We start from the raw sequence: 15,447 nt of genomic DNA on the forward strand, positions 1-15,447 counted from the left end.
CATTTCCCAGAGACTCTCTTTCCTCATCTATACATTGGGGATGATAATAACAACCTCAGAGTTATTACAGAGGGTGTATTCTATGAGATAATTTTTAAAGGGCTTAGCCTTGTGTCTATGATGGAGTCAATCAACTGTAGGTATTATCTCATTCTCCCAAAAATATAAGAAGGAAAGAAAGGAAGACATCTGTGGCTCTACTTTTGACCAAAGCTTTATATAAACAAATAAACAGTTGTGTTTAAAAGTGGGGTGGGTGTGGGGGGAATACAGGTCATCATTAATCAATATGCGAATTTATTTTACTAATGGCGGTCCTTAGTTCTTAGGCTTTATTGCATAAGTATACCTTAAATAAAGCATTTTCTAGACCAGTGCCTTCAACTACGTGACTTGGAATCCTTCCTATCACCTTGCCCTTTCCACCTACTCCTCTAACTGCTCTGTTTCAGGCTCAGACCTCCACACCCATCCAAAGGTAGGACTGAGTTTTGTTGCACTGAAAAAAGTGATGGTCACAACTTTCCTTAAAAACCAACTGATAACAATATTAACTAATTGAGATCAGTCTGTGCCAAGCGCCAGGATAAGAGCCTCATGTGAATTAGCTCCTTAAATCCTCCTTGATGTGCTCTGCAATAGGTATTACTATTAGCTCCACTTTACAGGTGGGAGAACTGAGGACCAGAAATATCAAGACACTGGCTTGAGGTCACAAGGCTGGTGTAAGCAGTGAGGCCAGGATTTAAATGCAGTAGCCTGATTCCAGATTCTCCAAGATTGACTACTGGGCTCTATTCCCTCCCCTGACAGTGGACGAAGTTTACAGATACCGAGAAAGGCAGCTAGATGAGGTGATTATAGGGGAGTGGGGCTGGGGGGAGACGAGGGCTGTCAGTCCTCTCTCCTCACCTCCCCATGTGCCTGTTGTAATTCAGACATTCACCTTTTCTCCTACACTTTTGCAACATCTGAGCCTCCTACTGGTCCACACCTCCACTCTGGCCACTCGGGGTCAACCTGCCTTCCTGGACAGCCAGGGAGATCCTTCTGATACCAAATCTCACTATTCAACTAGGTCATCCAAACACACACAAATGAGTAGGGGAAGTGACCATTCTTCAATAAATGATGCTGAACAACTGGCTATCATTCAGGGAAAAAAAAATTTACATACACACACCCACTCACACAATTGGAGCCCTACTTCACACCTCATGCAAAATATACTCCAAGCTATTTAAAGATAAATGAAATCATACTAGGAAAAATGTATAACTACTTTTGTAATTTTGAAATGGAAAGAGGTTTCCTAACTATTTTGAGGAAATATAGAAGTTATAACAGAAGGACAGAGTTTACTATATAAATATTTAAAATTTGTATATGTAGGAAAAAACGTACAAATAAAATTAAAGGGGGATTGCCGGCCCGTGGCTTAGCGGTTAAGCGCGCACGCTCCGCTACTGGCGGCCCGGGTTCGGATCCTGGGCACGCACCGAGGCACTGCTTCTCTGGCCATGCTGAGGCCGCGTCCCACATACAGCAACTAGAAGGATGTGCAACTATGACATACAGCTATCTACTGGGGCTTTGGGGAAAAAAAAAAGGAGGAAGATTGGCAATAAATGTTAGCTCAGAGCCGGCCTTCCTCAGCAAAAAGAGGAGGATTAGCATGGATGTTAGCTCAGGGCTGATCTTCCTCACACACACAAAAATAATAATAAACAAACAAACAAATAAATAAATAAAATTAAAGGGGGAGAAAAAACAAATATAGTGGAAGATATTTGCAATGTATCTAACAAGTGAAAAGTTAATATCCTTGCTGCCTAGAGCTTTCTTTCAAAAATATAAGAATTTAATGACAACATGAACAAAATATGTGAACTTCCAATTACAAAAGAAGAAATAAAAATGACCAATAAACACATTTAAAAAGTGTAGTTTTATTAGTGATGAAAAAGATAAGTGAAACAAGATACTGTTTTTCAGCAATCATGTTGATACACAGAGCACGTGTATACCTCTGCTGGGAGTGTATGTTGGTCCAACCTTTCGGGAGGACAATTTTGAAACTTGAACCTGTGGAGAAATAAAAATGAACATAACTTTGAATTTTAGGAATTCATTTTGGGGACATATTTAAGAGTACTAGTCAGAAAGCTTTGAGTCTTTGGATGAGATAAGAATTACCACATGTTGTTTACAGTAAGTGCCTGTTTGTTTCTCCAGGAGCTTGTGAAGGAGGCCACCCCGGTCAGAAATGAATCTTATTCCCAGTGGTGTGCACAGGCTCTAGCACCGCTCCAAGGGGAGAAAAGATGTCTCAGGGAGTCTCTGATGCCTGGGTGAATGGATAGAAAGAAGAAAAAGAATAGAGGTTTGCACATGCTTTCCAGCCACCTCCCTCCCACTCCAGTCCATTCCTCTGGGAGGTGGGGAAGGAGAATAATTGGGGCAGATCCTGTTGAAGAAATTCGGTGGATGGACCAATATTTACTATTCCCAGCAGTGTGTGTGAGAGCGTGGTTCTTCTACCTTCTTGCTAACACGGGGTGTGACCTGACTTTCCCGTGTTGGCCATTCTTTTGAGAGTCCAGTGGTGTCTCGTGGTAGTTTTAATTTGCATTTCCCTTATGCCCCTTTCCATATGTTTATTGGCCATTTGGATGTACTCGTGTGTGTGTGTGTGTGTGTGTGTGTGTGTGTGTGAAGCGCCCATTCAAGTTTCTCCTTTCTCCTCCTCCTGCACATTTTTCTATTGGTCGTCTCTTTGGAATTGATGTGTAGGAGTTCTTTATACATTCTGTTCAAAAGTCTTTTGTTGGATATATTTTTGCAAAAATCTTTTCTCAATCTGTGCTCTGTGCTTTCAATCCCTTAATGATGTCTTCTGATAAACAGCTTTTATTTTTAAAGCAGTCTAATTTATCAAATTTTGCCTTTATTATTAATCCTTTTTATATCCTGTGTATAAGAAATTTTTGCCTACCCTAAGTCATATTCTACTATATATATATTTTTTTTTACAAAACCTTATTATTTTATTTTTAACATTTGGATCTATAATCCATCTGGAATTGATTTTAATGTGTGGTTAAATTTTTTTTTCGTGTGTTTATCCAATTGATTTGGCACCATTTACTGAAAATATCATTCTTTCCCCTCTGCTTTGCGGTGTCACCTATACCATAAATCAAGTAACCTATATTTGTGGATCTGTTTCTGAATTCTCTCTTCCAGTCCTTTGGCCTATTTGTGCCCAAACCACACTGTCCTAATGACAGTAGTTTTATAATACGTAGTAGTGTAAGATCTCCAGCTTTGTTCTTCAAGATTGCTTTGGATATTTTTTGGTGCTTTGTATTTTCATATAAATTTTAGAATCAATTTGTCAATTTCCACAACCACCTTACTGTTTGGCAGTATCCACTAAAGCTGAACAATTGTACTCCTAGGTAACTTAACAGAAAGAAATATCCAAGAATGTTCATAGCAACTCTATTCATAGGAGCCCCAAATTAGAAACAACCCAAATGTCCATTCACAGTAGAATGGATAAATAAATAACTGCCCAGTCAGAGTGGAATGCCATGTAGCAAATGAGAATAAATTAACCAGTGCTACAGAAAACGACATGGTTAAATCTCACAAACATGATGTTTAGTACAATAAGCCAAAATCAAGAGAGTTCATGCTGTGATTCCATTTATACAAAGTTCAGAAAAGCAAGCAAAGCTAATGCGCAGTGTCAGAAATCAGGAAAGTCATGTCATTTGGGCAGGAGGGGTTCATGACGCAGGCCTTTTGGGGTGCTGGATATATTTTCTTTCACTTTGTCAACATTCAAACACTTATGGTTGTTCACCTTTCTATAGGCACATTAGACTTCAATAAACAGTTTACTTAGAAGTTAATTCAATGCAACTACGTATACTGAAGGCTTACTGTGTGCAGGGAAACTTGTCCTGCCTGTGTTGGGGTAAATAATCAGGAGGAATATGAATACAATGTGGTTGCTGCCCTGGGGGGAGTTCAGAGTTGGGGGGTTGTGTTAAGGAGTGGAGGAACAAGTCTAAAATTTTGGGAAGCATTGTGAGAGCAAAAGGCCCACTCAATTAGCTTTGCCTGGGGGTGGGGGAAGCTGTCTCTGTTACTGAGGGCTAAATAGAATTTCAACTACTGTAGTCAAGGAACTGTTAGTGTTTTTGAGGCCAGGAAATAGACACATATGACACTAATGTGGCAAATTATATTTTTAATTTGAAACAAGGTTAAAGTTTAATTTAAGACCTGACTAATTTCCTTGGAACTCTAGGGTAGTGGGTATGTTGTAAGCTGAACGGCAAATATAAAAACTCTAAAATTTCTAATATGAAGAAAATTGGTGCATGGATCCCTTTATCCTCTGTTCTTGGGTACACTGAACAAGTTACTCACCAATGTCGTTGGTGAGATGTGGCTTCACAAAAGAAGTGGTGGACTGTAGTTATATTTGTTAAAAAAACAAAAACAAAAGCAAGAAATCCCCAATTTCTCTGGATAGTAAGGAATTGCCAAAGTAGTCCAAAAAGGAAATATACTCATAGGTAAGGTAGGGAGAAATGTTAGATACTATGAAGCAACCAGGGAAAGGGAGATGGAATTTTGTGTCTCATTGTTGGCAATTTGGGGAAATCCCAAAGGACCAAATGTTCTGGAAGAAATATTGTGTAGTAAGAAGTTGCCCAGATTAGACCTCTCATTTTAATTCAGGCCTTCTGGAACCCCTTGGCTTCATGAAGGGTAGTTTGATTGCTTTCTTAGATTCCACCAAGTGTGGGTGAAAACCAGGCCCAGGAGGACTGGGTGACTTGTACCACTGGGACTGGTTCCCCACAGATGGAACCAACTGCTATTCCAAAGCTACTTTGTTGCAAAGTATCTCAGCCCCTTGGAAAAAGTGTGTAATGGAAAGGATTCTGGAGGCAGAAAGATAAAGATTCCAACCCTGTCTTGGCCATTTATAGGTTCTATGACCTTGGAACACCACAGTCACAACTTCTCTGTGCCTCAATTTCCTTTTCTGAAAAATGACGATACTGTGATAGCATACATCTTGAGTCCCATACATCTTGAGAGAATGAACTCAAATATTTTTAAATCGCTTAGCACACAGTCTGGCATATAACAGGCCTTCACTCAATAATCATAATATTATTATTTTCGCAGTGCTGTCTGGCTGATGTCATGCTGGATAATAAACGCAGCATTGAGCATCTCCTTTTCTAGGTCACTGTGTCCACAGTTTGAGTTCGTACTGTGATTTCATTTATACAAAGTTCAAAAAACAAGCAAAGCTAATGTACAGCGTTAGAAGTTAGGAAAGTCATGTTTGGGAGAGGAGGGGACATGGTGCAGGCCTTCTGAGTACATTCCCTTTCACTTGAATATATTCTCTTTGGAGATATATACATATACACATACTTATACATTCATGGGCCAGATCACAAGTTCACTTGCAGCTGGGCTCAGTCCTCAGGCAAACAATGGGAAATTGACAATTAGGCAAGCAGTAGGATGCACCATTTGATTGATCTGTCTCTGCCACTAGCCTTGAAAACGCAACATAGTATGCTTTGAACTTTTAAAAAAAAATAGTAACCCACAGTGAGAAATATATGTTGTATTGATTTGAAATAGAAGTTTCACAAGACAATACTTATCTATTAACTGCACTCAGATATTTTATATTTTAAACTCTTCTATTTCACTTTTAAAAAATGTTGGTTGCAACCCACTATATTGATTTTATTACCTATGAATGGATCAAAACTTGCAGTTTGAAAAACACTGCTCTCAGATTGCAGATGAGCAAACTGAAGCACAGAGAAGGAAAAGGGAGTTGCTTAAGGAAAGTGGTGGGTGGTATAGGACTGAAGCCAGATGCGTGGACCCCAAAGCTCTGGCTGTTTCCACAAACCATGGCATGGAGGTGCACCCCAGATGTGTAAACAGCGGGGCCCCTAATATGATAGGCTGGAAGAGACATTTCTTTTTTTATTGTAAAAGGGTCCACAAAGACTTTTTTTGTGTGTGTGTGTGAGGAAGATCAGCCCTGAGCTAACAACATCTGCCAATCCTCCTCTTTTTGCTGAGGAAGACTGGCCCTGGGCTAACATCCATGCCCATCTTCCTCCACTTTATACGGGACGTCGCCACAGCATGGCTTGACAAACGGTGCCTTGGTGCGCGCCCGCCCGGGATCCAAACCCCAGGCCACCACAGCGGAGCGCGAGCACTTAACCACTTCGCTACCGGGCCGGCCCCTCACAAACACTCTTAGATACAACCTTTTCAGGAGCAGGCCTATTGCTAACAGGAGACACCAGAATATTTTCTCCTGGAGCTCAGATCCCTGCCTTCCAAGCCTCACATCCTTCCGGGCAGCCTCTAGAGCTGCTCAAAGCTGTGGTCAGAAGAACTAGCCATTCTTCTTGAGGAACTGAGTGGTTCAAGATCTTGTCTTGCTTTCTGCAAACAGCAGGAAGCAGTTTGTCAGTCTGCCCCCAGGCCTGCCCCGTTAGCAGAGCTGGAAGAAGGTTGTCAGACCTTAAGGGGCAATCTTCACAGTGACAGCAGGGGAGGCTTGTGAGAGTCCATCAAGCGCTGGTTTTGTTGTGGGTTTCTCTCTGGTCGCACTTTCACCTCTATGGGAAGGGAATGCCTGGACTTCATTTTACATGGATCTCCTGAATCCCTCCTCCGGGCTCCTGGAGAATTTGGTGCTATTTCAATACTCTTTTCTCACTCTACTTTGTTATTCCCATTCTAGTCCTACCTACTTGGCGAGACAGAGGCTCTGAATCTCGTTCACCCTGCCACGGGGCTTGGCCCCATCAACGTGAGTTGAATCAAAGTGAGCTGTGCTATTTCCTAAGAATTTGTTTCCTTTGAGCTAAATTTTGTCTTTTGTTTTTTTATTCAGGGAAGAACATGGACTTTTGGCCTTATGTTCACGGCTGCACCAAAGCCCAGACGTCAGATCGAAGTGGCCATGTCTAACCAGCAGGCTTGTGCCTAGAGACACACGAGGCTGATGTTGCTGAAGCCAAACTTACAGGTTTCTGCTATGGAAGGAGCCTCTTGTGCCAACTGCTACCTATGCCTTGGCCTTGGCTGCCATTTGCTCTTTGGCTAAAATGCCTGAAATTCTGCCCAGGTATGTGTACATGCACATAGCAGTCAGCTGGGGGGTGGAGCACTGCTGATCTGCCTCTTACTCATCCCTCACCACTAACAATTGACATGGATTCCTTTGTTCCTTTCTTAAGTTCTTATTGAGTGCCTTGTCAGTGTTCCATGGCAAGAGATCCAAATGAGACAGATAAGGTCTCTCATCTGATGGTGTTTATATTCTAGAGAAAGAAAGCCACATAATAAACATGTAAGCAAATGAGATAATTTTAGATAGTGCATAAGTGTTATGAAGAAAAGAAAAGAAAAAGGCTGAGGAGATAGAATGATTGGGTTTCTGGAAGGAGATAACATTGATCAGAGACCTGAATTGCAAATAGGCAAGTATTTGGCCCAGGTGAAAAGAGCCTGAGGGAATGAGAGTCAGCCCGGGAGGGTGGAGGTCAGAGGGAAGTCGGGGTAGAAAGATGATAGCTGAGTCCTACCCTCAGTACCTTCTATATTCAAGGAGATGCTTTTAGACCTCAGGAAGGAGCATGGATTTTATTTCAAATTCAGTGGGAATCTATCTAACACCTTTCTGACCTTTCTCTCATGCAAGCGTAAGTCTTAGGTAAGTCCGCAAGTCCACTTACCTAAGACTTCCCGTCTTGAAGGCATCCTCAGAGCCAACTGCCACTACACTTCAGGGTCAGGCTTGTTTTTTCCTTTTAAACTAAAAAATATATATAACAAAATTGTATCCTTTGTGCAAACAACATTATGACAAGAGATAAAGGAATAGCAATCCGTTCCCCATCTCTCCAATGTAACTAGCAAGACAATTGTCATCTTCCATACCATGGTCCAGTTCTTGCCTATATGTACACTTTTTACATATTTCATTAGGTAAGAATGACCCATGGTACGGAGCAAAATGTAAATAATTTACCAGCTAGTACATTCCACTCCCTTCTGTCTTCATTGCTCCAGTCCACCTACCTGCTGAAACTAACACTGTTAACCATTGCACCGAGCCAGCCATTGTGTGAATTGTTTTAAATGCTTTATCTCGAATAATCAACATAACAACCCTGTGAGGTAAGTGCTCTTATTATTCTCATTTTACAGAGGAAAAACCCGAGGCTCAGAAAGATTAAATAAATTGCCTAAGATTATGCAAATTGTTACCACTAGTGACGCAGGCAGGATTCGAGTCTAAAATCCCAAAGCTACTGTGCTCTTGACCCTGGTCTGGATACCCTCCCTGCAGCTCCATCAGTTATGGGGAGACTTCACCAAATCAGTTTCTTTTAAAAGGAACTTCTACGTCTGCCTCGTTGGGCTGAGAAACAGACTGTCATTGGGTTTCCTTCATGTTTATTTCACACACTTAACTGCAAATAATGCTGATCATTAACATGCATGCAGCTTGGTACATAGTTAAATGTTTGCCAGTGTCTTTCAAATATATGACCTCACTTGATGCTCACACAGTAACCACGTGGCAAGGGCTCTCTCGGTATGCCCAGTTAGCAGATGAGGAGGAAGGACAGGGGATTGAAGTGACCAGCCCAAAGTTATCTAGACTGCAGGAGTCTTCTGCTGCCAGACCAGGAGTCAGAGGAGGGTGGGCAGGGGATGGTCCTTGGCTTGTGTTGTGGGTAGATACTGAAGTTTTTTTCCCTTATCAGTGGATCTTCCTGTGGCGGATATTGCCACCGGGAAGGGAGGTAGGAATAAATGTTATCAATTTGCTTCTGTAAAAGGGTTAATGCTATTGAGTGCTCTGAGACTTGCCCCAGACTCTTGATTTTTGGAAACTATTTGCCATTTCCTATATCACTATCTCCCAAGGAATCCTGCAAAATAATGCAGGCATCTTGTGTCCAAAGTCACTCAACTGGGCCAAGACAAAGGTGCTTGATTCACAGTCCCAGGTTTTCTTTCTAGCACAAAACATCAACGCTACTGGCAAAAACAACTCTGCAGCCCATTTGAGTGAATAGTTGACAGCCGAAAGGGCTTTCACATCTACTATCCCAACAATCCCCAGCGAGGCAGGCAGTCTTGCTATTGTTTGTGCCCATTGTATAGATGAGGAAACTGGGTCCCAGAGGGTACAAAGAGCTAGTAAGTGGTACTGTCAGTACTTGAGTCCAATTTGTCCAAGATGAATCCAAGTTTAGTCCATTCTTTTTCCACGACACCATGCCTTTCATTTTTAATTTTCTAAAAAATAGATATGAAACCTTCAGCAGCCCCTAAAATTGTTTATTTACTACAGCTTTCCTGCTCCCCCCCCCCCCACCAGGATAGTGCACCTTGTAGATCTGTTCTCCAGGCAGCATCAGAGCATCTGGCAAATGGTAGGATCTCTCCCCATGGCAGCTGGAAACCAGTGAGTGAAACATTTACCAGGTTGTTGACATAATGGCTCTGGGTGTTTGTGTAGGTACCAGTCAGTTATAGATTGCTTTTTAATACTCTGTTTTAAAATGAAAAGAGGGGCTGGCCCGGTGGCACAAGCGGTTGAGTGCGCGCTTTCCGCCGCGGCCGCCCGGGGTTCGCTGGGTTGGATCCCGGGCTCACATGGACGCACTGCTTGTCAAGCCATGCTGTGGTAGCATCCCATATAAAGTAGAGGAAGATGGGCAAGGATGTTAGCCCAGGGCCAGTCTTCCTCAGCAAAAGAGAGGAGGATTGGCATTGGATGTTAGCTCAGGGCTGATCCTCCTCACACACACACAAAAAAAGAAAAGAAATGTGACAATAAGCCCAAAATTGCCCTAATAGAATGTCAAGAATAATCAATACTCGAGTATGATAAGTTCATGGTTATGGGAGGGAATCCAGAGGGGGACCCATTTGTTCTCCCTGAATGCACAGTGGGGCTGGGGCCTGCAGGATGGGAAGGAGTTCAGAGGGCCTTTGAGAAGAACTGGAGGAGAGGGCTGGAGCAAGGGTGAGGGGGACAGTTAGAGAGTTAGTAGGTGGAAAGATCATGACTCCAGCGGGATGATCTCATGCTAGTCACAGGATGACTTGTAGGTGATCTGCAGAGCAACAGTATGTCAATGTCTTAGCCACTTGTAAATGAGGTTGCCTTCTAAGAGGTGATCTATAAACTAGCAAAGCAAGGATGGGACCAGAGATATGCAAATCAAAAAAGAGATAAAACAGCTGACCAGAGCAAGGCTGTCCGGAATTTTCACTTATCTAAAGAAGGATTGTGGCAATCTAAAGGGACTGGGTCATTCCTGGAATCTTGGAAAACTGCAGAGCTGATGGGGTCTCAGCACCAGACTTGGAGTCTTCTCTATCAAGGGTGTCTGGAGATGGATGCTCCAGGACATGTTAGCTCAAACCTGCTAAACTTTCAGGTCACACGACTATATCCGGGACCCTGCAGGGTCCTCCTGTGCCTTCCCATGGGCAGGTGTCTACAGGGAGAACATCTACTGGTCATGCTCAGGGGGCTGCTGAGGCCAGGAAACTATGGGGGCATTTGGGCTGTTGGAAATGAAGTGTCAGGGAAGAAGATGGAGTGAGCCTGGCTGTGAGTGGGGATGAGGTTGGGTATTCAGACTAGCAACCGGGTTTGGCCAATGAAAGATCACATTGACCTTGATGAGAACTGTTTCAGTGGCAGGATGGGCCTGAGGTCAGCTTGTGGCTGTGCAGGACCGGAGAGGAAGCGTTGAGCCAGCTGCAATGACAGCTAAGGTAACAGCTGGAGGGGAATTGGGGTGAAGGGATTTTTACATTTATTTATTTATTTTATACTGTGAGAGACGTGAGCATGTTTGAATGTTGATGGAAAGAACTGCTGGAAAGGAGCTGATTAAAGACACTGCAGGGAGAGGAGAGGATCCACAGAGTGGTGCCCCAGGAGATGGATGGGGAGACAGCAGGCTTGGGTGGAAGAAGAGAGGCAGGGCTAGAAGTGTGGACAAGGAACGTCGAGAACGCAGGACTGGGTGTCTCCTTTGCTGAGGATGAGGGAGCCCGTTTGGGTGGGCACAGCTGTTAATTTGAAGAGGGTGGAGGTTTGGAACAGGCTGCTGAGAGAAATGGGGGCATCTTTAACAGGAGTTGAGGAAAAGACTTAATGATGTTCCAGACTCAGCACGACCCTCCTCCCTCCGCCAACACATCTCTGAGGGCCGGTCAGAGTAAGGAACACAGTCTCTCTCTGCCCTCAATGATGCAACCGTGAGTAAGAGTCACCCAACCCTGTCTCCGATGTAAAAATGAAAGTGATACTGGAAACAGAGCCATTGTGAAATCTAGGCTCATCTTTCTTTCCCTGTGTACCATCTAGCACACGGCTTTGCCAGCCCTGTGTCTTTATTTTCCAGGGTGGCAACTCCCTGAGGGTCCAAGGCCCCTCCACAGCTCACAGGCTGGGACCTCACATCTGTACACACATTTTGGGAGGAAAAGGAAGCAGCGTGGGGCAGTGAAGCTCCATTGCCACGTAGTGGGGAGCCTGGAAAGATCACATTTCCAAGAACTCTGAGCTTGAAGTCGGAGCAGGTGGGAGCTTCTTTAAGCAAACCCATTAGGTGTAAATGAATTATTCTGGGGCCAGCAATTCTCCTTACAGAAGGAGCCTTCGCTTTGCTTAGTAATTGCCAGCAAGCCTCCTCTAAATACGAAGCTTCCTAGTGTGTTTAAATTAGGATTTTAATGTCCACAAAGACAATTCCAGGAACACATCCTGGGTGTGATGAACGTGGGCCACGTGAATGAGCCACTTCCCTGGGGTGCCAGCTTGAGATTAGAGTGGGGCTCTCGTGCCCGGAGGTGTGCAGGAAGGAGTTTTCTGAACTGCGATCTTCCTTCTCTGGCAGGTGGATCTGTGCTCTCCCTTCCCCAGGGCTTGCTTTGGGCTTGCGTGAAAGGAGAGCAGATGCCCAGATGGTCCCGGTTTAAGAAAAGGGATGAGCACCGTCCAGGAATGGAGCCTCCTGGTGACAGCAAATTAGAAACAGCAGATGGAGGGTGAGACTGTTCTGGTAAGAGTAAGTTGTACGTGTTGTCTAGACTGGACTTGCGATGTACATGGCAGCATGTGAAAAATAATACATAGTGTAGACTTGTGAATGTCCCTCAAGAGCCAGCGGTGCGGTGGAGAGGGAAAGACCAGAAGGCCGGGATCTTAGTTTCCGCTACTTCTCACAGTGTGACATTGGGCCATTGTCACTCTCTGAGCCTCAGTTTCCTCATCTGAGAATGGTCCTGATAATACCCACGTCTTAGAGCTCTTCTGCGGATCAGGGGAGGTAATGTAATATGAAGTCCCGTGCAAATTGAGGTACCCATTACAAACATTAATTCTTGTAAGTAGAGGCTACAGATAGGTATAAACTTTCAGGAACTGATGTGTGGACCACATTTGTTTATTTTGCAGACTTCTGATGTTGCCCATGGTGTGTGAGCCCCTTGCTAGGTGCTTGGGATACAAAAACAATAAGATGCAAATCTCTGACCTGAAAAATGCCCAGCGCAGTGGGGGAGGCGGGAAGCAGCGATTTCAATAGAACGTGGGAAGTGCTGTGAGGGAGAGAGGAAGAAGATAAACTGTAGTTTTGGGGCACCGGGATCCTATGTGAACTGAACTGAGTTTTGAGAGGGTTAATTGCAGGCTGAGGAGGGAGGAAAGGCTTTCAAGGCAGTGGGAACAGCATAGGGACTTGGAAACGCAGGCCGTTCGGAGAACTTGCAAGAAAATCTATAGGGCCGGGGCCTCCAATGGCCTAAATCCCTGCGTGGACCTGCTGAAATGTGACGGGGAGCTGTGAGTCCTTTGTGTTCCCTTCCACTCTTTTCAAGGCCGCCCTGGGGTGGTGATTAAGAGGAGATGGGGAGACAAGGAATTTGAGGAGTTGAAAGAGAGACCAGGGGCCTGGGAAGGATAGAAGCGGGTCTGTGTGCATGACAGATCCCCAACTCCATTGCTTAAGTCCCAAAATATGACTCAGGAGAGGGTGGGCTCAGCTGTTCTTGCTGTGAAAAAACTTGGTGCTTTTAGTTGACTGAAAATTTAGCTAACAGGTTAATACTGTATAAACAAAAAATAGTCCTTTTGCTTGAATCCAAACATGGCCGCTCTGGAGGTGTAGGCCCTTCCTTCCGTATGTCCCCTGAAGGTCAGCGTTAGCCCACATCAGCCGGCGTACAAGGCCCAACTGCTTTGGGTTCATCTCTGTTCCGAAATATTCTTGACTTTTGTGTACCTAAACCCTCTACTTCTATCCAAAATACGTGTCTAATTATGCATTTGGAATATACATAATTATTTCTTGTGGTTAAAACACCATTTCATTAGTTCCGAATGCACCAGGCTGAGGGCATAAGGTCACAGGTGTGCAGTGAAAAAGGCATAGCACACGCGCTCTGGAGCCAGGTCAGCGTGGGGCTGTCCAGGCGCCATTACCGGGGATGATTGTATCGTTTGATCCCCTTGGGCTGGGTTTCCTCATCTGGAAGGCCGAAATATGAGAACCTACCTTACAGGATTTTAGAGTTAAATGACATATAGACGTGAAAAATCACTTGGTGCACTTGAAGGAAGGAGGAATTTATGATTGAATGAGTTCAGTGCTTTATGCAAGATACATATTCATACATATATAGTGATCATTAATCGTATACATATAGATCCTCTCCTCTCTGTTATTCCTCCTCCTCCTATTTTGCAGTTCCGGATGGAAGAAGCTGTCTAAGGAATCAGCAAGGTGAAAAAAAAAGTTATATTTAGGGGCTGGCCACATGGCGTTGTGGTTGAGTTCACGTACTCTGCTTCAGTGGCCCAGCGTTCGCAGGTTCGGATCCCAGGCACAGACCTACACACCACTCATCAAGCCATGCTGTGGTGGTGTCCCATATACAAAATAGAGGAAGATTGGCACAGATGTTAGCTCCGGGACAATCTTCCTCACCAAAAAACAAAGTCGCATTTAAATTTCCTTTTACAAGTCTCGTGTCCTGAACACGTGACCGAGCTACAGAAGAGGTATCAAATATTCAAAAATATTTGCAGAAGTACAGCATGGTGATGAAGAATATGGACTGTAGCATCAGGCAGAGTAGAGTCCAAACCCCAACACTTCCTAGCTATGCTTAGCTGCTCTGAGCCTCAACTTCTTAATCAGTGAAATGGGTGTAATTGTATAGGCTTCATGAATTACTAATACACTGTTTTGTACAGTGCTTTGTGCAGGACTCTTGCTGGTAAGGCTGCAATACACACAAGCTACTAATCAGCGTCATCATCATCATCATCATCATCATCTTTTTGAAAGATTTTTATAGTTTCAAATTTTCTTAATACTGAGGTTTCTTTGGTGACCTTGAAGGCTAATGTTTGTTCATGCCTTCATTTATTCAACAAATATTTACAGAGTTACTGCTGTATGTCAGGCACTGTGCTAAGCTCTGTAAAGTTTGGATGAGAGAATGTTCGTAGGAGATCATTCCTGTAATGCGAGTAAAGCACTCATTCTTTCTCACGGTCCTTTGTCAAATTTCAGGCACCCTAAATCAGCAATTAATCTGAATCCTCTATTAAATTCAAAAGGCAAATGTGATTACATGTAAGAAAAGGGTTAGGTACTGGTATCTTCTTTTATCTATCACTAAATTATTCTGCTCTGCTTTTTTTTTTTCCCAAAAGAGATTTGAGGCAGCATAAAATAGAACCGTCAAAATAAGGAAGGCAGATCAAGAGCGATAAAATGTAATGGGGACCTTAGCCGATCCAGATACACAGTGTAAGGACATCTATGGCGATAATGCACAAAACTTGGAACTAAGCTTCCTAGCAGTCAAGGGGAAAATGGAAAAGAGTGAGTTAAAGGTCATATTGGACAATAACTAAAAGTGAACCAGCTCATCGATAAAAGTCACTTCTTTTTCCGTCAATGGTAAATGCAGAGAGGTTATGAGATAAAACTTTAAGGAACATTGAAGTGAAAAGTACTCCCGAAATAAAACTGTTACAAAAGAAATAAGAGCGTTCTTTGTGTGGCTGTCTCCTGCACCAAGAAATGACAGGTGCTGATGCATTTGGATGATGAATTAAAGCATCACAGTCAAGTCACGAGGCTTTCTGCTGCTCTGTATCGTGTAGGAACAGCTTGAAGAGACTCCAGGGAAATGAAGTGTTTGCATTGTCTATGACTGTTTCCTTTCAGGTATCAATTATCTTAACTGGGCTTTTGGCAAGGGCTAGCAAGCAGAAAATTGTAGATCCAATTATAGATCAGATATCTTTTTTTTGTG

At 43.5% G+C, this 15,447-nt stretch overlaps 2 long non-coding RNA genes across 3 annotated transcripts; one reads left to right on the forward strand and one right to left on the reverse strand.

Annotated features, from left to right (window-relative positions):
• Positions 1-1,935: 1,935 nt before the first annotated feature.
• Positions 1,936-8,195, reverse strand: LOC131393205 (uncharacterized). Its single transcript, XR_009215902.1, has 3 exons — positions 7,815-8,195; positions 2,197-2,347; positions 1,936-2,085 (listed from the first exon to the last, which is right to left on the reverse strand). It is a non-coding gene; the product is annotated as an uncharacterized LOC131393205 (long non-coding RNA).
• LOC131393204 (uncharacterized) lies at positions 6,608-15,447 on the forward strand. 2 transcript variants are annotated; one of them, XR_009215901.1, is made up of 5 exons: positions 6,608-6,886; positions 6,971-7,204; positions 8,152-8,259; positions 12,015-12,179; positions 13,866-15,447. It is a non-coding gene; the product is annotated as an uncharacterized LOC131393204 (long non-coding RNA). The 2 variants fall into 2 exon arrangements; XR_009215900.1 differs by lacking the exon at positions 8,152-8,259.

The sequence above is a fragment of the Diceros bicornis genome, chromosome 28 (genome assembly GCF_020826845.1).
Source record: "Diceros bicornis minor isolate mBicDic1 chromosome 28, mDicBic1.mat.cur, whole genome shotgun sequence".
NCBI classification, from domain to species: domain Eukaryota; kingdom Metazoa; phylum Chordata; class Mammalia; order Perissodactyla; family Rhinocerotidae; genus Diceros; species Diceros bicornis.